This window comes from Alexandromys fortis, unplaced genomic scaffold (assembly GCF_014885135.2).
Source record: "Alexandromys fortis isolate MF-2015 unplaced genomic scaffold, M_Fortis_MF-2015_v1.1 scaffold_15, whole genome shotgun sequence".
Lineage (NCBI taxonomy): Eukaryota > Metazoa > Chordata > Mammalia > Rodentia > Cricetidae > Alexandromys > Alexandromys fortis.
The window spans coordinates 10,028,046-10,054,783 of NW_026067911.1; the positions used below are offsets into that span (position 1 = coordinate 10,028,046).

Genomic DNA, 26,738 nt, shown 5'->3' on the forward strand with positions numbered 1-26,738 from the left:
AGTCTTACAAAGGCTGCGGCAAAGGCTGAGGGAGATCAAGTGGCAGTTCGCACGTCCTCCAAAGTTCGTCTAAGACACACTTTCCTTCCCCTCTGCAGCTTCAGAGAGTGGTTTACAGGGGTCCCTACGTGCCTAGAGAGACCCACCAGGGGCAGAGGCTAAACCTGTAGCCTCTGTTGTGAGCTGAGGACACGGGATGGGAAAGGAAGGCCTGTGGGTGAGTAGAGGGAAGCAAGCAGTAGGGGCTTGAAGGGGTGCACCATGGGACTCAAGGGGAGCACCACAGGACTCAAGGGGAGCATCACAGGACTCAAGGGGAGCATCACAGGACTCAAGAGGAGCATCACATGACTCAAGGGGAGCATCACAGGACTCAAGGGGAGCACCACGGGACTCAAGGGGAGTATCACGGGACTCAAGGGGTGCACCACAGAACTCAAAGGGTGTGCCACAGGACTCAAGGAAGTTGAGGAGGCCAAATATGGTAAAGAAAAACTAAAAGAAAGGAAAGAGAGGGGGAAATAAAGAGAGGAGGAAGGGACTCTGTTGAAAGAAAGCAAAAGAGAGAGAGGGAAATGGAGGAAGATGGGATGGGTGGGATCAGAATAGGGAGGCAGGAGGGAGAAAGGAAGGAGGGACAGATGGACAGGTAGAGAGTCAGTGCTGTAGTCAGAGCAGAGAAGGAGCAGAGTTTCAGAGCAGTCTTTCTCTGGGAGATGCTCCCATCCTTGTGCCCCCTCCCCCCCCAACTCCACCCCTAAGGTGTGGGGGGGGGGACCAAGATCAGACAGAATACAGAGGCCTCCCAGCATTCAGGGAGTGGGTCCTTGCTTGAAATGAAGAGCCCAGGCAGGACTTCTGGCCCAATAGACACAACGGCAAAAAGTACACTCAGCACCTTAGGATTCTAAATCTGTCCCCCGACGCATACCACGGAGATCTGCCTCACCAGCTCAGGAGGCTGACTCATCAAAGGGATCTCGGGAAGATGGTCACGGAGGCAGACAGACTCATCAAAGGAACGTGTGTGAACACAGGGGAACACTCCAGGGCCCAGGGATGAGTGTGAGCTTAGCCACATCACTGCATCCTCACTATGGCTAGTGGCTAAATACTTCGGTCCATAACAAAGATGAGACTTTACTCAGGGTGACCGCAGGGGGTAAAAGTACCTCAGTGTGGCTGAGGGTGTAGCTCAGTTGATAGGGTGCTTGCCCAGCATACTTCAAGTCCTGAGTTCGATCCCCAACACTGTGTAAACTGAAGCAGCTGCACACACATTCTGGAGTGAGGAGGGCTCAATCCTGAACACAGCGGGGGCGAGTGGGGTCCACAGCCAATGGTCAGTGGTAAGCCATCAGAGAATGAGATTCCTTAGACAAACCGTCAAGGTGCACGCCAGAGAGCCGTTTAGTGTGCCTGTCTTCTTCCGAGATCTGGTGTCCTGGTCACCAAATGCCTAGCACATGTCTCTCAGGAATGAAGTCATCCTTAGGCATGGAATAATTGAAACACAGATCACTCAGGAAAGATATTCCCTTCCCCTGGGAAGGCGTGGTTTGTTCAGCTGGCTACACTCCTTGAAACGAGCAAGCAGATGTCTCCTGTCAAAACTGTTTGAATCTGTGGCTTGTGGCTTCCCTTGAGAGGTAGAAGCTCGCTGGCCTTAGATTCGTAGTACTAAAAAAGCGTAGCATAGAGAACAGACGTGACAAGTTGACCTCAGGACAGACATATCCTAGTACTGTGCCCGACCCAGAATGCAGATGGCAGCCTTGGTGTTTTCGGACTGCACTGAGAGGACTCAGCCCTGCCCTGCCCATTGCTGGGATTATTAGGCTAATGTTCCGTGATTTTCACCAGGGTTTACAGTGAGTGTTTCACCTTTTGGCACATTGTTCTGTTTTTTCAGTCTTCCCTTCAACTAACTTCTTCCCTTCCTCGCTTGTAGAACAGAACAAACCATGGAAATAAAAGCAGGAAGTTTTTAAAAAGAAAACCACTGCCGGGCGGTGGTGGCACACGCCTTTAATCCCAGCAGAGGCAGAGGCAGGCGGATCTCTGGGAGTTCGAGGCCAGCCTGGTCTACAAGAGCTAGTTCCGGGACAGGCACCAAAGCTACAGAGAAACCCTGTCTCAAAAAACAAACAAACAAACAAAACAAAAACAAAAAAAGAAAACCACTTCCTGATCTCTCCTTCCTGGCTACACCTGAAATAGGCACAAATACGCATCATCCCCTGGTCTCTAGTTAAGGATAACAAATGGGTTGCTGATTATCTTCATCCTAAAACACAGACCACATTAGGAGACCATCACCCGGCCCCGACAGCACCGGGAGAGAGAGTTCATGTTGCAACTGACTCTTCCCTTTTTCAAGACATTTTGCTCTTTGCTCCAAATTCATGTTCCGACATCCCCTTCCTTTCTGTTAACCTTTTAGCATCTTATCAGGTCCAACAGTCAGCTGATGCAAATGCTGGGGTTTTTTATGCCTGAGGATCACAGTGTGTCTGACATCTCATTTGTTTCGAAGACTTCCGGGCTTTACCCTCAGAGTAGCAAACAGGGTTCTTCTCAAAGGTGAACACTGGCATTTGATCGTGTCTCCCTAGAAAGGGCTGAGAAGTGTTCTGAGGGCAGGCATGAGTTTCGCAACACAGAAAATAGCTGGGTTCTCTCCGTCTACCTGAGGAGAAGAGGAGTGACCGAATAAGCACCTCACACTATCTAACCGCTTATGCCCATCGCAAGGTGGACACTTCCAGGCACTGTGGTGGAGTCAAGGAAGAACCAGGAAAGAAAGAGAGGTTGAGGTTAGTGAAATGGCTTAAGGGGTTTAGACCTGAGTTTGATCCTGAGAGCCACAGGGTGAAGAGGAGAACCAGCCCTTAAAGGTGGTTCTCTTGATTCCAGATGTGCGCCATAGTGCATGTGCTCGTGTATATATGTGTGCACACAAATATGCCCAAATAAATGTAATATTAAAAATTAAAGGAAAGTTTGGAGCTGGGTGTGATAGGCCACATCTGTAATACCAGCACTCAGGAGGTAGAGGCAGGAGGATTACCGGTGCCAGCCTGGGTTGCACAGTGACAGCTTAGACAGAAGTTTTGTAACACCACAGACAGCCTACCAGATGAAGGAGGTGGGGACAAGGAAGAGGTGAAAGAACAGAAGCAGGAGAGGAGAGGAAGGGGAGGAGGAAAAGGAGGAGAGAGAGAGAGAGGAACAGGGGAAGAGAAGGTGGAGAAAGTTGAGCTGTTCTAAGAAGACTTTCCAGTACATCTAAAATCTCACCATGCCTGTACTTTGACTTCTACTTATATACCTTCAAAGCCTTGCTTTTCTGCTTGGGCACCTTTTGCTGTATGTATCCATACTGAGATAGATCACAAACCATCTTTTTTCTGGTTTTGGGGGGGTTTTGTTGTTGTTGTTGTTTGTTTTTGAGACAGGGTTTCTCTGTGTAGCCCTGGCTGTCCCGGAACTTGCTTTGTAGACCAGGCTGGCCTTGAACTCACAGAGATCCGCCTCCTGAGTGCTGGGATTAAAGGTGTGCACCACCACACCTGGCTCACAGAAGGTCTTATGAAAGATACCGAGCAATTAATGTCAGCTGTTACCTTTTAAACGAGGCAGCTTGCGCCATTTTTCAGTCGGACGCCCCTCAGAATTGTTTACCTTTCTAGCCCTTTGTGTTGGAGTAGAAAGAATGGACAGAGATTCAGAAGGAAGTCACACGTGTTCGAAGCTCTAAGACTGTCCAGTGTTTTCTGGCTGGTGGCAAGTGATGCAGTTTAGGAAGAAGGGCAAGACATAGGCCCGGGATAACTGCAGCTCACGAGAAGTGGAAAGCTGATGAGGTTAAAACTGGAAGCAGCTTAAGCCATTACAGGGGCTGAAGAAACAGCCCAGCAACTAAGAGTACTAGCTGCTCTTCCAAAGGATGTAGGCTCAGTTCCCAGCACCTACAAGGCGGGTCACGACTGTCTGTAACTCCAGGTCCTGAGGATGGAGCGCCCTCTTCCCGTCTCTGTTAGCACCGCACAAACACTGTGAACAGAGGAACATCCAAGCAAAACTTATACCCGTACACTTAAAATTAAATGAACTGTTTTTTTTTTTTTTAAAAAAAATCAGTTTTGGACTGTGATTATTAATCTTGATTGGCACCTTGATATTAACCTTGATTGGTAGGATTTAGAATTATCGGGGACACAAGCTTCCAGGAGTGTGTGTGGGCATTTTAAGATTGGGTTCAGTAAGATGGAAAGAGTCACTGTGGGTGTGAGCGTCACTGTGGGCTAAGGTCCTGGACTAAATCAAAAGGAGAAAGGGAACTGAGCTCCCACATCCATCCCTTCTGCTTCCTGACTGCGGATGCCTTGTGAGCAAACCGCCTCAGTCACACGGCCTCAACTACAGCTGCTCTCTCAGCCGTACCTTGCCATCTGTAGTGTGCCGTACTCAGACTGTGAGCTGTGTTAGCCAGGGTTCTCTAGAGGGACCGGACCAGTGGGAAATACAAGTAAATACATATATATGAATTTATTCAGTCAGATGTAAATTAGTCACAATAGCAAAATCACACGTGACAGTCAAGAGTCTGATTGTTTGCTTGATCCTTGAGGCTGGGTGGTAGTCCCACAAGGGTTATCTCCCACTTTGCCGGGTGGGAACAACCAGTAGGGCCACAAAGCAGTAACCTCAGCAGTCCCAGCCAGCAACTAAACCATAGAAGATTCCTGGAGAGCAGATGATCCCTTGTCCATAATGAGAATGTGGAAAACCTGGCCCTGGTAATCGGTGAAGGAATCGTCATGGGCAGGAACGTGGCATATCAACTACTGGCAAGAAGGAAGGCCAGTGGAGACAATGATCTCGTTCCTGCCACACCCTTTTTACCTGGGCCGCTACCAGAAGGTGCAGACCACAATCAAGGTGGGTCTTCCCACAGCAATCAGAACACATCTTCAGGTAAGGCTCTCTACTCAGGTAAATTTAATTTGTGGCAAGCTGGCATTGAAAACAACCATAACGTAAGCCAAAGCAAAGTCTTCCTTCCCCGAGTCGCTTGGTCGGGGATTTGAACAGCACCTATGAAGGGAGCTAGCATGGTCATCTCTGATGGCAAGGCTTATTTGTTTATTATTCTAACCGATCATGACGGGATATTTCGCTGCCATGACTTCGACTGGCATCTTTGAGGATCCTGCCTCCCCTGGATTCGGTGGTTGCTCAAATGCACAGTATGCTCCTCAGTTGCTCAGCCATGGGATTCGCAGCCTCGGTTCTTCATCAGTTCCCACCGAGCACCAAACTTTGGAAGGAATGGACAAAGGGTCGATCCGATTCTGTTTAAAGATTCCCAGAATTACAACTTGATTGGGTTTTCTCTGAGCTGCCTTTGAATTGTGGTCAGGTCCAAGAATTGCATTCTTGAGACCTCAAGGATGCTGGGATCCCTAAAATCCATCTGCCTTCTAGACACTCCAGTCCGGAAGTCAATGGAACATCTAATGTGTATCCTGACTCTAGAATTTTAAAGAAGTTCTTCATACCCAGCCAGCCTCAGGTTCTCCCAGAACTCACAGTGAAGCATGCCCAGAAAGTTACCAGGCATCTAATGTTCAGTAGAGTATTCAGAGTGTGGTACGCAGGGCTGGGGTTATTTCGGGTGGTAGAGTACTTGTGTATTGTGGTCAAAGCTCTGGATTTGATTCCCAGCAATAGGCACTATGCTGAAGGACATTTAAGAAATCCTTGTAGACACATTGAGATGGCTCTTTGTTTATGTTCTTTGGAAGACTCTAGAAGGAAACCTCTCAGTAACAATGGCTTCCCCAATAGGCAGGGATGCTTGAGAAATGCTGTGTTGCTTAACACTCGGGCTTTTGAACTATGTATCAAAGTATTTGTATAAAATGCAATCGTGACTCATTCACTAAAAGGTGTCTATAAACATTTTCATTTTCTCATAAATAATTACTTGAAGAGAAAAAGAACAATTAGAAGAAAGGCCATGGGCACCCTAAGTGCTTGTACCCCATCCAAATCTGCTTCAGAAAGGCTCCACGGAAGAAGCCCAAGTATGGTTTTAATGGGCTGGGCGGGTTCTTGCATTCCCAGTGTACAAAGCAGTAGGTTGGGAAAGCTCGCTACTCTGAACCCAATGTACTTTACACATTTATTCAGAGAAGAATAGTTGGGTTTTAATTATTTATGATAATAGCACTCAGTGCACTAGTAAATGTCCTTCGGTGCATATTTTGTAAAATAATGAAGTCTTTGTAATGTGGGCTTTCTCCGTAAGCTACCCGCTCCTCGCTTAAAAAAAAAAAAAATCCAGGGCAGCGGAGTATTTGTGCTTGCTTGTAAGTGTGTGTATAAATTGTCAACTTGAGGTCTGCCAAGGTGCCATTAAGTTTGACTGGGGATTTCTCGTCCTCTCCATCCCCCAGCCCCTTCCCCTAGCCTTAACTTGACCAAAGAAAACATCACCAGGGAGATGAGCAGGCCGGCTGGATTTTTGTTTTGGTTTCCTTGCACCGCCTGTTTCCCAGCACTGCTATACTCTTACAGGGTTTCAGTAAAACATGGAGCAAGATGCTCCATGTCCTCCTCAACTTCCCTCTAGTCTAAGTCAGACGTAGCGCACTTCATGAATACACCCTATTATGTCAAGGGACTTCTCTCCTTTTTCCTCTTGGCTTTTTCTTTTGTTCCTCTTTCCTGGTCCCTCTGCTGCAAGGTTCGATTAAACTTTCTCTTATTTAAGGCATTTCTGTGCACCAAAATCAGAGTTCACAGGACCGTGTCAGCCTGTGTGTGTCTTTCCATTGGCTGACGATTTTAGTTTAAAGGCATAAGACCATTGAAATTTCAGGTTCTGTTCTATACGGTTTCCATAACCCGTGTCGTTCCCATTTCAGTGGTGTCCAATCATCCTTGATAACAACCTTGATAGTGACTAGCGGTCACATTACAATGAACCAAGCAAGGCCAGCAGACATTTTTGGATGCAACTTTTGGGCCTGTGCTGTTTGCAGGACACCTAAAAGGGACCTACTGTGTTGTGGTTTGCAATAGGGTTTTCTGTTTCATAGAGGTTTTATGAATTATGGGATGATCTCTGTAAACAGTTTTACAGGAAGAAAAATCAGCCATGCTTATAAGCTGATGGGCAAGACTCTCTTGGGGAACAGACCTCGGTATTACTCATGCTGGAGACTTTGAGCATCTATGAAACCACTGGGGTAGAGCTGCCCGCCATTCTCTGGGCTCCGAGTGAAGGACTGATTACTTCTGTCTGTGTTTCTTTCTCAGATGATGCTGTAAACAAATTGTAGGCATTCAGACAGCAGCCAGACCTACTAAATCAGAAGTATTCACCTACAAATGAAACATGGCTTCAGGCTTAGTGAAACATATGTACCAAATTGTACTTGAAGCTCTTCTGACTCCAGAATAAAGACTTCTTTGACTTGGATTTGGAGTAAGAGAGTCATCAATGATTTGAAAAATGGGGTTTAAAAAGTCCTATTATCTGGGTGCTAAATCTCAGATTATGTAGATGAGCCCAGGAGCTGTGGGGACAGGCAATGTCAGGCTGCTCAGGCAGCAGTTTCTAAAGCACATAGCAAAACCCGGCTGCCCATCAGGGTTAGAATGTTGGTTCGTAGACATAACAGATGGGACAATGAGAATGACAGGAATAAGATTCATATTAGCCAGGGCTGGTGACATTCCTAGAAAGACTAGAACTTCAAGACCTGCTTGGAATACAGAATGAATTCAAGGCAACTTAGACTCAGTTTCAAAATAGAAAGGAAAAGGAGGATGTAGAGGCAGCTCAAGGGTAGAGTGTTTTCCTGATAGCCGTGTTCAACCACCACAGCTCAAGGGTAGAGTGTTTTCCTGATAGCCGTGTTCAACAGCCAGCACTGCGAAGTGTCCTAGGATCTACACTTCTGCCCATGCGGTGGATGACTGCAATCATCTCTTCATTCATTTGCCCTTAGTAAACAAAGTTTATGTTTGAATTCCTTAGTTTGTAACGAGATCTCTACCTCCACAAACGCAGACACGCGATATTATCCATCATCTTCAAGACCTGTGAGGGCAAGTGGCTAATTTCAAACTCACTTACTAGGAAGAACTAAGGATTTATCATAGCCTTCCACAGGATCCACATGTCAGTACACATAAACATACTCCAGCTAATGACAAAGTAACAATTTATTTTAAATCAGCACTTATAACCCCTAATTAACTACCGACTCTGGGTTGTGGCTGACAGCATTTGATGATGTCACTGGAGAAACCAGTGACACGTGCCCCCGACAATGCATGCAACATCACCCTCAAAGTCAGTCACCTTGGCAACAATAAAGTTTGGAAAGGCCCTAAGATTCAAGTCCTATTTCACAGAAAATACTAGTATAACAGAATATTTTTCTCTTTGAAAATAATTTTTTCTTTATTCTTGAGAATTTTATACAAATATACAGGGAAATATGATCATTTCCATCTCCCATTTTCCCCCCTTGAGCTCGTCCTATATTCTTCCCAACGTGTTATCTCCCAACTTCATTTCTTCTCCCTTGTCTCTTTTTCCTTCTCTTTCTCGTTCCTCTTCTTTTGATAACCCAGTAAGTCCAATTAGTGCTGCCCATATGTGTGTGGGTGTGGGGCCACCCACTGGACCACAGAAAACCTATCAGAGGCCACAACCTCAAAATGAATGATTCTACCTCCTCCAGCAGCTACATACATACATACATACATACATACATACATACATACATCCCTCAGCAAGGGATGGGCCTAGAGGGCACCTTCCCCATCTAGACCAGAATTCTGGTTGACTTGGCCTTGTGCAGGTTTGGTCCAGGTACCACGGCTGCTGTAAGTGGCTCATGAGTACTGCCGCCCCACGTTGGGTCCAGAAGACAATATTTTATAGGATCTCTCCCCTCCTCTGGCTCTTACACCCTTTCTGCACCCACCCTGAGCCTTGGTGGGGAGAGGGGTTGATAAAGATATTCAGTTTAGGGGTGAGCACTCGGTCTCTTATAGACTATGCTCTATTTTTAGAAAATAGGACTGGGGAGATGGATGAAGGGTTAAGAGTTCTTGTTGTTCTTCCAGAGGACATAGTGGCTCACAAGCATTTACGACTCTGGATCCAGAGGCTCTGCTGCCCCTTCTGCAGCAGGCGTGCACATGATACACAAACATACATGCAGGCAAAAAAACACTCATACATATAAAATCAACTAAATCTTAAAAAATGTAAAATGCTATAAGAATAGAATCAACAAAATCTAGCCTGGGTGAAACTCAGTAGGAAAACCAATTCTCAGGTTTAAAAGTATTGGGAAATAGAGCAAAAGGAGCTAGGGGGTGGCTTAGTAGGTGAAGTGTGGGGACCTGGGATAAATGCCTAGCACCCATGTAAGAGCTGTTACAGCAGCATGGGTCCTCTTGGCCCTGGGAGAGTAGATGCAGACTGTCCCTGGACCTCACTGGCCAACAGATCTACGGGATCCGTTGAGCTGCAGGTTCATGGAGAAACCTGATTTCCAAACAGTGAGGAAGCAATAGAAGAGGACTCCTGGCATTGGCCCCTGGCTTCCACATGGACCTGCGCACCTGTGCACGCATACCTTTGCACACACGACAAAGGAGAATCGGGGATAACAATGAGAAGGTGGGGCAGGGCAGCTGACAAAACTCCTGTCAATCAAACGGAACGTCTGGATCTTACTCAGAGATAGAGAACTGTAAAGAAGCAAAACAGACGCTGAATCAGCATAGACACATAGTTGAAGAGATGAGGAAGTGAAATATTGGGACAATGAGATGATTCAGAGGATAAAGGCACCTGCCACCCAGAGATGCAAGCCTGCCAACCTGAGTTTGATCCCTGGAATCCATGTGAAGACGGGAGGGGAGAAAGTCAGCCTGTCACCTCCACACACTCACCAGGGCACACGCACCCTAACTCTGTCACCTCCACGTACACACCAGGGCACATACACCCTACACTGTCACCTCCACACACACCCACCAAGGCACACACATCCTCACCCTGTCACCTCCACACACACACCGGAGCACACGCACCCACATGTACATCATACACACAAAGCTAATGATAAAATGGAACACATGAAAAACATTTTAAAGGAATTCAGTTTTTTCATTGGGGCTCTAGCTCAGTGAAAAAGCTCTTTCTTACCCAACATGTTCAAAGCCCTGAATTCAATCTCTAGCTCAGAGGCAAGGGGGAGACTGATTTTTTTTTTGGGGGGGGGAAGAGGGTGTGGTAATTATGTCTTTTAAGAAAAGGCCTTACCCTTTCAACATAAAACTAAACCATGGACCAGTGAAACGACACACGGCCTAAGAATTCTTCAAATAACCAAGCATTATAGACAAAGAAGCTCTAAAAATCAACACTGGCTCTCTGTTGATACCCGGTGAAGCTAGGCAACAGACTCATTGGGAAATTTACACTCTATGACAATTGTATCTGTTTAAGACTTTTATAGTCCTTTTAATCCATAAAAACCACCACGAGGAAGGAAATATTATCAGCTCCAAATCAAAGGGAGGGAGGACACTGAAGGCTGGGGAGGAACAGAACATTGCAGGGATCTATAGAAGGCAAAAAAGGAAGCAGGGAGGACGATTTCTAATCTTTCTGTATAGGGAAACTTCCAGAGTCCAGCTAGTTTGTGCAGTACTCAAATGTAGCCAGGACTGAGAGCCTTTGTTGAGGGACGATGACCTTGGCCCATCCCTGAGAGCCTGGGGAGCTTGTCTTGTCCAAGGTGTGCCTTGCAAGGATCCTAAGTTATATTGGGAGTTGGGACATCTTTGACCCTGGGCAGCTTTGACAGCTGGCTAGGTTAGCGATTTAGTTTGCTGCCACCCAAGGAAACACAGCCAACTGGGCCACATGAGGAAGTAACCTGAGCCCTTAACTCCAACCTGGGAGCCGAGTTGCAACTTGCTGGCCTCTGCCTTGGCTGTGTGGGGGACAGAGGAATGCTATATGGCCTACAGGGCAGCCTGGGGACTTGATTCCAGGAGGGACCAGGCTTTCACAAAGTTTCAAAATACAGTTTGGCAAGGGCCTATGAGGGTGACTTGTGGCCTAGTTGAATGAAATAAATGTCAGAAAAGGTGGAAACAGGGTAGAGGAACAAATGTCAGCAAGATGGCCCTGGCTTGCTCTTATCAGATGGTGTAGGAAGCCGAAAGAGAGAGAACGAGAAGCGTACTTTCCCCTCTCAAGTCTGTGAAGTTTAAGATTTTGGTTGTCTCATTTGTCTTCTGATTTTCTTTGCCTCTGATTTTTTTTTTGTATTCGTATGTATGTGTGTTAGTGTGCAAGTCGTGTGTGTGTGTGTGTGTGTGTGTGTGTGTGTGTACATGTGGGCATGTAAGGAATAGAAGACAACCTCCAGCATCATTCCTCCGGTGCTGGACTGGAATTCACCAGGCTCGGGCTGGCTGGCTGACGGGCCGGCAACCCCCAGTGTCTGCCTGTCTGTCCCGCCAGTGCTTGGCTAACAAGTGCTCGCTGTCACATCTTGCTTTTCATTACGTGGACTCTGCGGACCGAACTCAGATCTCCATGCTTGCAAGCACTTTGCTGGGTCCCAGCTGTCTCCCCAGATCCCTGCCCTTTATTTCTCATTTTCCGAGTGTAACCCTGCTAACTGCCGCCCACTGAGCATAACATTTCCTCCCACGCCTCTCCCTGGAGATGAAGCTTTCTCCTTTCTCATCCTCCTACCCCTTTGTCAAATCTTGCTCTTAAGAAAAACAGCCTCTCTCTTTTTCCCTCTGCATGTTGCTCCCTTCATTTTCCTCCAAGGCCAGGTGGCTTGTTCTTTTCTTGGTATTGACCCCTCTGGGGCATATGACCTCCTTGAGAAGAGAGCAAGAAGCTCTCGGGGTGAGGTCACAATGTCTTTCCCCCCTGCCAAGAGCTTCTGTGTTAGCTGTGTTCCCGGGTGAGAGTCTTGTCTCTCTTTAGCTTCCTGGAGCCATTACTAGGTACAATGCCTGCATCTCTCATCATCCTGCTGGGGAAAACTGCTTTTTGTTATCACCCAAGTAACATCTGGCTATAGATGAGAAGAAATCAGAGTAATAAATAGAATGGGAGGGGGAAATGACCTGTGTCATCTGCCAAAACCTGGCTTAGGTAAAGTCATGGTTTTCCTGAGATTCAACACAAATGCTGGGCACAACATACCACTGCTCATGGAGTCAGAGCTCTTCCAAAGAGGGAGGGAGAGGGCAAGGAGGGTGAGAGAAGGAAGGAAAAGTTGGGACAGGGGACAGTAGGTATAAAATATTTCAGTAGTTGACTTCCAGATTATTTAATTGGGTAGAAATAGCTATTTGTTTATATATCTAAAATTACCATGTCAAAACTATTTTAACTTCCCTCCATGTTTTGTCAGCAAGATGGAGAGCAAGTTCACTTCAAGCCCAATTTTCCAAGCGATGTTTGTTTTTTGTTTAGATCAGAGGGGCAGAGATTTTTAGCCCCTTAGTGGCCCTGCAGCTCAAAGTGGTCCTTCTGAGATCTGACTGATATTTCAGTTGAGGTTGTCTCTTTAGGGTTTTGTTAGGTTTTTCTGTTTGCTTGCCTTTTTTATTTTTTATTTTTTATTTTTTTTTTTAAGTTTTTCGAGACAGGGTTTCTCTGTAGCTTTGGAGCCTGTCCTGGCACTAGCTCTTGTAGACCAGGCTGGCCTCGAACTCAGAGAGATCCACCTGCTTCTGCCTCCCGAGTGCTGGGATTAAAGGCGTGCGCCACCACCGCCCAGCTGCTTGCCTTTTTGGAAAAAAAATATTTACTTTTATTTATTTATTTATTTATTTGTGTGTGTGTGTGTGTGTGTGTGTGTGTGTGTGTGTTATTATATACCTATGGAGGCCAGGGGACAACTTAGGCTAGTCCTCACCTTCCACCACGTACACAGACCCTGGAGATTAAAACTCAGGTCATCAAGGCTCGGGTTGTCAGGCTTGTCCACAAACACCAAGCCATTTCCCTACCTGTAGGTTTTTTGAGTTTTTTTTTTTTTTAATCTTCTGGTATGTAACGGCTATAGGATTGTTTATGAAATAAATGGCTATTGTATTTGAAGCTTTACAAAATCATTGTTACCTTTTTTAAAGCAAGTATGTTTGTCTGTGTACTTGTGGTCAGCGTCTCGCTCTGTAGCAGCCAGTCTCAAAGCTGTGATTCTGTGACCTTCCTGCCTGAGCTTCCCAAATGCTAGAATTACAGCTGTGGACTGTTGGGGGCCACCCTGCTCAGACACTCCTTGTGGGAAGGGGCAAGAAGGCATGGAGTCAACAACATCGGGAGTCAGGTGAGTAGCAAAAGCCGACTGGTTATTATATATAATAATAATAAAATATAATAATAATATAAGGGCAAGCCTCTTATAACCCCTTCCAAGGTCCCATTGGCTCAGGTGGCCAATTCTTCTGTGTTGTTCTTCCTTCATTGACATCTCTGGTCATTTGTCCGTTAGTCAGCAGTCTCTGGGTATAGCAGATGGCTTTCCATTGGCTCAGGGAGGAAGTTCCTGCCATGCATGCTCATGTGGCCTGGTTTGGGCAAGGCAACTTTGGCTTGGGTAAGCTGGCCGACTTTCTTCTCCAGTGTACCATCTCACCCAACAACCAGGGTTTAAGGACAGTTTAATCCTCCAGTGTCCCAGGAGGAAAAAGAAGAGATGAAAGAAGTTGGTAACTTAGAATCATTTTGTCTGACCGTAATCACATCCCAAGATTTCTATCTGATCTCATCCGCCGTGAACAGGGGGAAACCAAAGGGGAAGCCACAATGAGGCAACCCCAACAACAGAAGAAAGTCCTCGGTTCTTAAAACACATTGTTGAAGTGCCTAACTTCTATAGCATACATGATGATACATCCTTATGGCTAAGTCTTGGCTTACATTCATGATTCCAATAAAGTTATAATGAGGGCTACTCAAAAGTCATATGATTTTTTTTTAATAGGAGCAGTAAAGGAAAGGAAAAATTGCTAAATTGTAGTTTTCAGAGAAAACTGATTCATGTGTAAATTATAAGTATTATAGCTTTTATTTTTAAAGTGGTTTGTTTGCCTTCTTATTTGTTTTAACATGAGGCTTCAAATTGTACAGGCTGGCCTCAGACTTGCTATGTAACTAAGAATGACCTCAAACTTCTGATTCCCCTGCCTCCACCTCTTAAGAGGAGGTTACCGACATACACCACCAGAACCAGTTTTGTTTTACTTGGTGCTAGGGAGCTCAACCATTGCTTTGTGTGAGGTAAGCATTTTAGCACCTGAGCTACATCCTCTGTCCGCTATTTTGTGAGCCTGGGTCTCACGCTGTACCACAGGTTGGCCTGGAACTCACTTGTAATCCAGACTAGCCTTGAGCTGTTCCTGCTCTCCCTGCCTCAGCCTCCCTAGTGCTGGCATTACAGGCGTGGGCCACACCTGGCTTCAGAGTTTCTAAAAAGAACAGGAAGAGAATTTGTTCCTAAGATCCCAGGAAATCAGAACGTGCGTACTGGAATTAAGTGAGCGAGCTTAGAAATCAATATGCACATGTTCATTTGGAAGAATTTCCGTGCAGAAACGGAGACTGTGACGTGAGTGTCCTGGGATGTGTGTAGAGCAGGGAGATGTCAAGATGATGTGGCAGACTCACCTGTGCTGGGGGCAGCAAACATGTCACCCAGAGACGCAAACCAAGTCAGGAATCACCTGTCACTCAGAGGAGGCTCACCTGCACAGTGTGCAGGTTTCCAGCGGGAGCCAAGGATAAGGCCCGGGAACCTCCATCCCTCTAAGCCCTGGCGAGCCTGCAGAGAAGCTGGCTCTCTGCTGGCAGGTACAGCGAATTGTCTGGAATCTTTTAATGACTGGCAATGAATCTGCTGGGACAGGTGAGTGATTATCAGTTCTTACATGCCACAGACCAATCCTCCGTCATTAGACTTTGTGTATTCAGAGACAAAAGGCTGTTTGGCCATGCTTTCTCTGCACACCTCACGGCTCAGCATGTGGAGGAGTCGGCTGAGATTCCACATCATGGCTAGTCTTTAAACAACAGAGTCCTCCAGGACAGGAGGGCGACTGGAGCCCCTCTCTTTTAGTGATAGATGCTTTGCCCAGATAATATGGCTGATTTGGGGGTTCTATAAACACACAACTGTACTGTTCTGGACTTACAGTGCAGAATATGAGTAAATATTCATTCTAATTCTATATCATAAGTATCCAGAATTTTTCTTTCATTTCATGTATTTATTCCTTTTTCCTGCTTTATTTGGGGGAGGCAGGGGTTTGGGGGAATAAAATATCTCCAGGTAACTCGGACTGATCTAAAACACTATGCAGGCCGAGCTCAAGCTAAACTCATGATCCTCCTGCCTCAGCCTCCAGAGGGCTAGGATCGCTATACTAAGCTTTTTTTTTTTCTTTTATATATCCACCAAATAGGAAAGTTTCATTTAATTAATTTTGACTAATTTACATGATTCTGGTTTTTTACAATGTAGTGTACATTGGAAGAAGCCTTTCTCCCTCTTTCTGTTCCTGCTCTAAGCAATCACTTCCTGATTCTGCAAACAAACCATGTTGCAGAGTTTTCTGGGTTCTTCCGGGCACAGGTTACACACACACAGGAAAACGTGTACTCCTGAGGCCCCGTGCATTCCTAGTTACACAAACAGCAATCGATTTTGTATATTCTTGAACTGGTGTTTTTCAAGTCCCAACAAATGGGAGACCCTTGACGACCTCTCCAGCCCTGGCTGGTCCCCTTGTCCTGTTCATCCTCTCAGCCCAAAGAGGCACTTACCTTGAACCTCTGTGTGCTAACAACACATTCCATTCCCTAATTAGTGGGGAATCTTACGCAGGCTCGTCCGCTCAGCATTGTTTCTGTGTAAGCTTCTCAAAGCAGAGATACACACACGGAGACGGAGCCCCACCTCAGCATGCAAGATCTAACATAGCAACATGAATAATTATGAGTTTAATAAATGCCTTTTTATGACTCCGACTTCTGATTTCCTTGCCACCCACTTAGTGTTTGGAAAGTGGTTCCATCCATTTTTACAATTCAATTGCACTCTAGTTCATTAATAGTCAGGTAAATAGCATGGATGGGCCAGATTCTGAGAGAAGAACCTCGGGTTTATTCTGTCATTAAGTCAGTATGTTAAAAAAAAGAAAAAGAAAAAGAAAAGGAGCCAGGATTATACATCTGTCAGTTCTTTCTAATTGTATCTATGCACTCAGTATAAATCTAAGTTTTTATGCAGCTGGGTTTCATTAAGTATATCTAGAATTTATATGAAGAAGATACATGACCATCTAGCTTGATTTTTTAAAAATAAGAGCAAAGGGGTATTAGTAGGTGTATGAAGAGTCAATAGGGGCCCAACAGATGGCTTCGTGGTTAAGGTGCTTGCTGCTCTTGCAGAGGACTTGAGTGGTGTTCCTAACGCTCTCATCAGGAATTTGTAACCACCTATAACTACAATTTTAGGTCACCCAACATCTTCTTGTTCTACGGGCACCTGCACTCAGCCATGCATAGAGCCACACACAGATACACATATATACATACATACACACAGAGAAAATAAAAATAAACCTTCAAATTAGAAAAAAAGACTTAGTAGTAAAGGCAAGATTGGTTGATACAAAAACAAGTCAAAAAAAACATGAAACAGCTTAAAGCAGTCAGAGCTCCTGTGTTCATGCTGAACCCCCAAGGTGATGCTATTAGGGTACAAGGACTTTTGGGGTGGTTAGGCAGTTAGGAGAAGAACCTTCATGAATTGGAGCACAGCTGTTGTGAAAGGGAGCAGAAAGAAAGCCCTCCCTCCTTGGCCACACGTTCTCGTGGTGAGAAAACGATCCTGTGTGAGGACCAGCCACCGTCTGCAGCACCTGCTCTGGATTTTCAGCCCCAGAATTCTAAGAAATAACCTTTTGTTGCAACTTGCAGCTAAACCATAGCACACCAGTTTAAGGCGGTCAGTGCTGTTAAGTTTGTGGCTACACAAATCGAAAACGAGAAGAAAACATAGCAAACAGTTTTGGGGAAATCTGAGGGAAAATCCTTCTAGGTCTCTACCTAAACCTACACACCAGAATGTAAAAGGTGCAATTATAAAATTAATAAAAAAATTACTCATAAAATTAACAATAGAAAATATAGGAAACTGTGTGGCATAAATAAATAATATGATTTTAATGTTTAAATGTTAAAAGATTTCAAATATGGGGCTGGAGAGGATGCTCAGTTTGTAGAGTGCTGATCTACCACTCTGGAAGCCCCGGTTCCCATCCCAATGCCTTATAAAACAGGTGTGGCCGTACGCGCTTGTGACGCCAACACTCAGGTGGTGCTGGACGTCACAGGTTCAAAGGTCATCCTCAACTACATAAAAAATTCAAGGCCAAGCCAGGCGGTGGTGGCACGTGCCTTTAATCCCAGCACTAGGGAGGCAGAGGTAGGCGAATCTCTATGAGTTCGAGGCCAGCCTGGTCTACCAGAGTGAGTTCCAGGACAGGCCCTAAAACTACAGAGAAACCGTGTCTCGAAAAACAAACAAACAAACAAAAAAAAAAAAATTCAAGGCCAGCCTGCCCAAAGAAGAAAGGATAGATGGCCTTGAACTCCAGAGACTGCCTACCTACCTCCCAAGTGCTGGGATTAAAGGCCTGTGTCACCACCATCCAGCATCTTGGGGTTCTTTTATTTTGTTTTTAGCTTGGCTAATCCAACTTTGATATGATGGTTTTCATTTTATCTTATTATATTTTATTGTCATGTGTTTTGTTACTTTCTCCTAGAAGCCTGTTTCTTGCTAATGAGAAATAGAAAGGGAATGGATCTGGACGGGAGAGGAAGTGGGGAGGATCTGGGAGGAGTAGAGAGAGTATTCACATTATATGGTATAGAAAAGAATCTGTTTAGTAAAAGTAGCTATTTTTAAAACAAGATTCCAAAACATAAATACTGAAGCATTCGGTTATCTAAGAGTGAGAATTAAAAGAAAAAGCAACGGAGAATAAAGACTATATCTCCCTCACACCCATTTCTAAAGAGATGACTATCTGGAATATACAAAAAAAATCTCGCAAATTGACAAAATGACAGAAACTTTAAAGAAAAATCTGTACATAGACTAAAATAGGCAACTTATATGGAGGCAAATCAAGAGCTTGAAGGGTAACCCTAAAGAAATTAAAATAAAAACAACAAACTATCACTTTATACCAAGTAGCCTGGAAAGAATTAGCTGGTTAATGCCAAGTGTTGGTGGCGATGTGTGCCCGTGGAAGGCAGACTGGTGTATTCTGGGAAAGCAATCTGTCTCTATTTAGTTAAATTAAGTATGAGCATATTCTGGGATCCAGCAGTTCTGTTCCTGGATATACATCTCAGAGAAGCTCTAACCCAGAGCCACTCAGAGATACACACAGGGTGTTTACTGCGGGGTTATGTGTGGTCGCGGACAGATGGACACCATTTGAGAGTGGTAGGTGATACACAGAGCACCGGCCCACAGGTGGAAGACGGGGGACCAGGGCACACTCGGTCACACGTACAGATGCTAAATACGCAGTTAAGAAAAACAAGATTGAAAGGTATAATGCGCCCATCACTTCAGTTAAGAAAATCGGAGCCCAAACCAATACCTATTGCTCAAGAATACACACAAGGGCTGGGGAGATGGCTCAGTCAGTACAATGCTTGCCTCAAACGTGTGAGGACCTGAGTTCGACGCCCGACATGCATGAATAAAGATGGGTGAGCCCAGCCTTGGGAAAGCAGAGACGAGAGGATCCCTAGAACTCACTGGCCAGTCAGTCTAACCGAATTAGTGAGCTCCGGGCTCAGTGAGAAACACTGTCTCAAAAACTAATGTAGGAAAAAAATGATTAATAAAGTGGAGAGAGACGGAGGAAGAACCCCAGTGTCAGCCATTGAATAGGTGTATGCACACACATTCAAACATGTACACACACACACACGTTAAGAATACATATAAGCCACATGGTAGTATGACGGTATTTGCAATGGTTCTGGAGGCGGGAAGAAGGCATCCAAATGGAATATTGGAATAAGAAGGAATATATAGACTGATGATAATGTACCCTGAGATGAGGAATGGCATTACCTCATCTTTCTACATCCAGAAAAGGGGCAGGGGTAAGAAGTAGACAGAAGAAATAGTTATTATCTTTGAATGAATCTAAATGATTGACACCTTCATCACAAGATTTAACAAACTAGACTCTGGTACCTAAAACATAAAATAAACAAAGCTCTTCTATGACTCGATCTCAATATTAGAAATAGATAATCTAGAAATTTTTATTTCTTTTTATTTACTCTATTTTTTTTTTGAGACAGCGTTTCTTTGTGTAGCCTTGGCTGTCCTGAAACTCACTCTGTAGCCCAGGTTGGCCTCGAGCTCACAGAGATCCGCCTGCCTCTGCCTCCCAAGTGCGGGGATTAAAGGTGTGCGTTACCACTGCGCATCTAACTAGTAGATTTTTTTTAAGGGGTCATGTTTGGAATGTGGCCTAGTTGACCTGGCATGAACCCTGAGTTCAGTTCCCACACTGAATAAAACCAGTTATGTTAGTCTCTGACTAAAATCCCAGCATTTAGGAGGTAGAGCCAGGAGGATCAAAAGGTCAAGATTATTCCCAACTACCCAGACAGTTTGAGGCCAGCTGAGGACACGTGAGACTGTATTGCTTTTTAAAAAAAAAAAATTAAAAAGGATCTTGAAATGTAAAAACAAAAGCAAACAAAACCAAGAAAACTGATTTTAATGGGCAGGGGATGTGGAAAGAGGGTATCGTGGGGAGACGAGGCTGACCCAAGAAGGCCCATAGCCCATGCTGAAGTCACTTAAGCAATAAAATACTACAGTTATATTGGCTTATGACTCAACAGGTGAATATCCATGGCTGTGCAGACATAAACAACGGATGGTATAGATTAATAAACAGACAATCCTGTCATATTCTTCCACAAAAGAATACACATCATTTATAGCAACACTCCACCCACCGTGAGAAGGAGCACAGACCCTCACACCTCCCTTGCTAGGACTTCCTGTCACAGAAGGGACTGTGGAAAAAGACACCCCTACTGTGCATTAGAAGCTGAACCAATAGCCTGGAGGCTTGGGCTGCTGGGACTGGCTTTGCAACGTAGAAAACCGCTATACCTCTCTGGGTCTCAGTTTCCCTTCTGTACCATAAGAATCTCCAACTAAAAGCTCTCACCTGGGGCTCTGCGGTGAACCTGCTTGAGTTTAACCCCATCCTGCCTTGACCAAGACTTTCTTTTCAAATCTTTCCTCCTGATTTCCTCCCTCCCTCCCTCTCTCCCTCCCTCCTTTTCTCCCTCCCTCACTTTCTTCTTTCCATTTGGAGCCCACTCTGTAACCCAGATTTGTTACACAGTGGTAGTCTTCAATAGCCCATGTGCGTACTCAGCTAGTGTTAGTCATTAGCTTTTCCAGGAAGCTGGGGTTAATTACATTAGCTCAGTGCTAATGAGAGGACCTAGGTTTGATTCCCAGCCCTAAAGAAAATCAAGTGAAACAACAAAAGAAAGAATACAGTATAGAAGGGGTTAAGAAAATCATTGCCAGGCAAAAACCAGCAGCAGTGGTCAGGGTAACAGGGTCTAACTTAATGTACACGGCGCTGTGGACAGCTACTGTGGGGGGCGCATACCTGTAGTTCCAGATGCTCAGGAGGCTGGGGCAGGGGAGTCACCTGAGTTCATGAATGAAGTCTTGTCAGTGCAACAGCGAAACTTCACCCTAAACAAAGAAACAAGCATACAAACAAATAAATACTGGCAAACATTACCTCTGCCACCCTTATCCCCATATCTCAAATCCTCATCTAATCATGGCGGTTGTGAGACAAGCTCAGACAGTGGAGTACCTGCTAATACATCTGACCAGTGCTCCTCAAAGCGCCAACATCTGGCTTATAAGATGCTCAGAAGGTAGAGGTGCCCGCTGCTGCCCTGCAACCTGAGTTCAGTCCCTGGGACCTACATAGTGGGAGAGAACTGGCTCCTGAAAAGGAAGGTATCCTCTGGCTGCCTTGTGTGCACTCTGGCCGGCCCACCCTCCAAGTAAATAAGCGAATGTAAAAGAGAGACAGAAAGAAAAATTGCCAACATCATCCAAGGCAGACAGAGTCTGAGGGACTGTCATAGCCACAAAGAGCTAAGGACACTGTGACTCTCAAGTCAATGTAGTGTCCTGGACCTGAGAAAGAACATTTGTCAAACAGGGGAAAAAAATGAAAATATTTAAGTAAATATCGACTTTAGGTATTAATAATAAACTAATATTGGACCATTAATTGTCACATCTCACGTTAGCGTGTCAGTAATAGGTGGAACTAGGGTGACGCTCAAGCGATATGGAAACCCTGGCCTATTAATCTGAAAGTATTCTTTTTATATATTTGGTGAAAATAATTTCCTCTTTAATAATAAATTTTAGTCCTTTTCTTAAGATTTATTTTTATTTACAGGTATGTATCTATGTATGTGTATGTCACATGAGGGTGCCCGTGGAAGCCAGAAGAGGAACCTGACGCCCCTAGCTGGGGTTACGCCCTGGTGGGTGCTGGGAACAGCTGGCTTTGCTAAAGCAGAAGGAAGCCGTGTTAGTGCTTTGATTAGGTGATGTAATGGCAGTGTATAGCTTACTGACCTCTAGGGGACTCCCCGGGGGGTGGAGTGGGGTGCATTGGTGCCAGTAGAGTCTAGATGTTGCAGCTGAGGACAGCTGTCCTCACAGCCCTCAGGGTCCAACCACTTGCAACTAGAAAGGTGTTTTAATCAGTCTGAAGTGACAAGGATTCTAATTTTGGGGATCCTTGAGCAAAAGTGTTGAGGGAGGATTATCTGTGGGACTCCATCTCCTCGTGGTCCTAGACTGATAACTGATGCACACAGTTGGTACTTAGCAAGCGTTCTAGTTGGCTCTGGTACTGTGATTCCAGCACTTGGATCAGGGTCAGGAGTTCAAGACTTGTCTCAGCCTGACCTACGTGAAATCCCGTCTCAAAACAAACAAACAGAAGTTCACTAAAGTTATGAAAATGTGCACCAAATTTCAGTGGGCAGCCAGTGTTCTATGTATGTCTCTCGCCAAACAAACAGCTGCATAATCTGGCTGGCAAGATAGTCAACTAAAAAAACATTGCACCGTATACTGTCTAGTTAATAACACTTACCTGTTCTTGTGATTTAATTTTCAAGTCTCCGAGGAAGAGAACTATGCCTTTAACTCTTGGGATGTCGGGCCATGTGTCACTTGAAAGGTTTCTTTCCCTAAGTACCGTAATCCTGTGCTGCGTGGACTGGAAACTGGCCTATCAGGTTTGTTTAATGTTTCTCTCATGAAGATCCACGAAGCAATTGAATGTAACAATTTTTTTTTCTGTGAGTTTTTTTTTTATTAGCTACAGAACCTTGCCAACTCACTCAAGCTAATCTGCAAGTCCTGTAATTATCACCAAAAAAAAAAAAAAAAAAAACCTACTCTGGCAAATTAAACCCACTTCTCAATGCAGGCTTAATAGGCAAGAGGGCTGTTCGGAAAGCTCAATGGATTATAAACGCGCCTCTACAAAATACACCGCAACACACTTGGAGATGCGGCCTTAAACAGTTAAACAAGTCCATTGATATCAACCCGGTGCGTTTCCTTTGTTTATTTTTCCCAAAAGACTTCATTACCTCCAAAGTACCTGACTGAATAGGAGCAAGGGGCCTGGCGGAATTGCGCCGCTCTGATGGAGGGAAGCAGCAGAGAGCCTGCGCGTGCGCGGGAAGGAGCGTGGACAATACTGGGGGCGAGAGGCGTCAGAACAAGCTCTGAGGAAACGCGGAGAGAAAGCCACTTGGTTATAATCTAGGGTCAGGCAGCACATCTGCTGACCCAGGGTAACTAATGATTGTTTGGTAAAAGCTGAGGCTCTGAAAGACAAGATAAAATAAGTACAAAGCAGAATCCAAAAAAAAAAAAAAAAAAAAAAAAAAAAATTAGGCGTTTGATCAGCAACATTGAATCAATAGGAAGCGCGGTAAAAGTTTAGCTCTAAGATAAGTACTTGCCCTACTCAGTGAAGGGAGAGCAGGGCTGACGCAGAAAACAAGCTTCAAAAAAGAGTTCTGTATAATCAGTGTCATTTTAAGCTGAACCGATCAAGATCTCCCAGGAAGTCCAGGTCGCCCCTCCACTGCTACCGTCAAGAATGACGTTGGATTGGTCTGCTCCCAGCTCCCCCTCAGCCTTGGGCTGGATGGTGAAGGTTTCAGTCAGCCTGCAGGACAGAGCCCCAGGCCACACCCCTTACACACGGATCCCACAGGTCAGGGGACACTGGAGAAACTACCGAGTGACTGGGTGCAGCTCGACGTCTGAGGAGTTCAGAGCTCAGGCTTGCACGACTGAGCTCCGGAAAGAGCCGGAAAGAGCCGAGTCATTAGCCTCCTCTTTTAACTAACTCTAAAGTTGGCTGGCTTCACACTGGACCTGGTGATTAGCAGGACAGAGATAGCTTTCGCAATTCAGCTTCTTCAAGTCGAAAGAAATTTGAAGCTTCCTTTGAGCAGCCATTTCCTATTTGAATGCTCCAGATCAAATCTCCCCCGTTGGTAGGCTGATGTTGGGTCTCATCTTGCACACATCCTGGAGAAGAGAGAGGCCTGGGTGCTGGGTGTGTCCTACTAGAAGAGGGGAGGTCTGGTGTATGGTGCAGGGCCTCCCATAGCTTCTCTTAAAGGGAGAGAGTCAGAGCCATAAAATGTCAGGACACAGTGGTAGTCCTGGTCACTGCACTGTCAGCAAGGGCATGAAGCTATCACTATAGATGGGAGAAAAGGAAATTTTTAAAAAGCAAAAATACTTTCTTTCTAAGAGTGAGAGATAGAATAGGCTAGCATTTGCCAAAGTTGTACTTTATATTCAAGTAACTCTTTTTTTTTTTTCAAATAATTTATCTAACTTTATTTTATGTTCACTGATGTGACAGTGTCCAATCCCCTGGGACTGGAGTTACAGAGAGTTGTGGGCTGCCAAGTAGGTGCTGGGAATTAAACCCGGGTCCTCTGGAAGAACAGCCGGTGCTCTTAACCTCCAAACCATCTCTCCAGCCCAAGAAACCCTTTTTAAAAACTGTTTTTTTTTAACTATTAAGCAAATAAAGTTAAGAAAAATGCTAGCTGGATGATGGTGGCTCACGCCTTTAATCCCAGCACTCCTGGGGACAGAGGCAGGCAGATCTCTAAATTCTATGCCAGCCTGGTCTTACAAAGTGAGTTCCAGGACAGCCAGGATTACACAGAGAAACCCTGTCTCAAAAACAAACAAACAAAATCCTCAATATTGATTGGGTAACCAGATGGCTCAGTATTGAAAGGTCTTCTCTGCCAAGCCTGGGGATGATTAAGTGTGGTCCTTGGGGTCAACATGGTGGGAGGAGAGAACCAACTTCCTCAAGCTGTCCCCGATCTTACACACATGCACGCATGCACATGCGCACGCGAGCACACACACACACACACAAACACACACACACACATAAATAAATGTAATAATTGTTTTTTAAGAAACAAAGAGAAGCCTGGCGGTGGTGGCGCTCGCCTTTAATCCCAGCACTTGGGAGGCAGAGGAAGGCGGATCTCTGTGAGTTCGAGGCCAGCCTGGTCTACAAGAGCTAGTTCCAGGACAGGCTCCAAAGCTACAGAGAAACCCTGTCTCGAAAAACAAAACAAAACAAAACAAAACAAAAGTAACAAAGAGAATTCAGTACTGAGAACACTTACCTTTTCTCAACCTGACATTACTTCTCCTGATTGAGAAGAAGAACTTTTCCGTGTGGAGCACCGGTGATTCTGCTAAGGACGACGATCTAGATGAGGACACAGACCCCACTATCCACCGAGAACTCAGCAGTTCACTGTGAAGCCTTGAGCCGGGCTGGTTCTTCCTCCGTTTACCCCTCACCCAGTCCGTTAGTCCTCTCTTCAAAGTATTTTAATTCATATACTTCCCCACGGTGCTGATGCAGTCGAGGGCTGTAATAACTTTTTCCTTTCTTTTCTTTTTTTCAGGTAGAGTCTCACACATCCCAGGCTGGCTTCCAACTCCATATGTAGTTGAGGTTGACTTTGGACTTTTGTTCCTGCTGCCTCCGCCTCTAAAGGCTAGGATTACAGACATGTCCTCAGTTCATGTGGTGAGGGTCAAACCCATGGCCTCATGCATGCCAAGTAAACACTCTACCCACCGCACTGCAGCTCAGCACTTAGACAAGATAACCTGTTCAGTACAAATTCCCCATGATCCATCTCATGCCTCCGAGAGATACTAAAAATAAATAAATAAATAATACCCGAGTTTCTGTGAGTAAATCTCCAATGGCCTTTTTGTGAGGTCACACATGGTCCAGCCTTTACTATCTCCCAAACTCACTTCTTCCCATGGTCCCCCAAACCACACACCTGTACGGGTATGATCCCAGAGGATAAAAATGCTACAATGAAAAAAAAAAAAAGCTGCTCAAAGAAGCTCAAGGAAGAAGACACACAGGGAAATTCACTGACTGGAAGCTCCAGGACCCCTGGGTGGTGAAAGATTGGCCATGGATTCTGTATGTCACACCCTAAGTCTCATTCTAGGTGTGCTTATTCTGTCTCTGGAGATCTACAGTCTGTTAAATCCCTTTTTAGTTGTCCCGGTGTGAGGGTTCCCGTTCCTGACCAGAGATGCGGGTATTCAAGTTACTGGCAGGGCCTGACAACCAATACACGTTTGATGAAGATCTGCTCTGTGAAGACACCAAGAAATGATGGGGCAACATTCAACATATTCAAGTAAGAATATAGTGGAGAAAGAGACACAAACAATAACAACAAATATTACTGATTTGTAAGTCAGTGTCCCGTAAAAACCATAACAAAATTCTATATTTTTAAGATCTATTTATTATTTATTCATTCATATTTTGAGATTGGAACTCTTATAGCCAAAGCTAGTCGCAAACTCACTAAGTAGCTATGAATGACTTTGACCTACCTCTACCTTCTGAGTCCTGATATTCCAAGTATCACTCACTATTTTTATAGTGCCTGGAGTATGCAGGACTAGGGATCAAACCCAAGCCTTGTGCATGCCAGGCATGACCTCCACCAAGTGATCTAAATCTATTGCCCATGTCTAAGAAATTTTAGAAATCCAATTTAAATGCATTTGTATAAAAGAAAATGAAAGCAAATGCTAAGGAAATAATGTGCACTGTTTCAAAAAAGTTTCAGTGGTGAATTTTGACAAATAAAACTGTTTTGATCAGAATTCTACTTTGATCTACATATTTGGGGCACGTTTTAGCAGAATTTCAAAACCGCTAGCCATGAGGCAAGTCTCCTCTCATGAAAATAAACCATTCTAATGTTCTTTCACAAGGAAGCTGATGGCTATCCTCAGAGTACCCAAGAGACATTTGAGCTTAACCACAAAGGTCTAGAAGAAACTCCTGGCGTAGCACAGTGACATCTTGGTATTTCCTCAGTGTGGGCAGAACTAGAAAACTGCACCATTTGAGCTGTCTCTACGCGA

General features: G+C 45.0%; 1 long non-coding RNA gene across 1 annotated transcript in view; it reads right to left on the reverse strand.

The window, feature by feature from the left end:
* Positions 1-26,425, reverse strand: part of LOC126499265 (uncharacterized) — a 44,253-nt gene extending 17,828 nt beyond the window's left edge. The window contains exons 1-4 of the long non-coding RNA XR_007591041.1: positions 25,727-26,425; positions 24,947-25,327; positions 22,351-23,810; positions 20,824-20,912 (exon numbers count right to left, since the gene is read on the reverse strand). This is a non-coding gene — a long non-coding RNA (uncharacterized lncRNA). The remainder of the gene's footprint in view (positions 1-20,823; positions 20,913-22,350; positions 23,811-24,946; positions 25,328-25,726) is intronic.
* Positions 26,426-26,738: the final 313 nt, after the last annotated feature.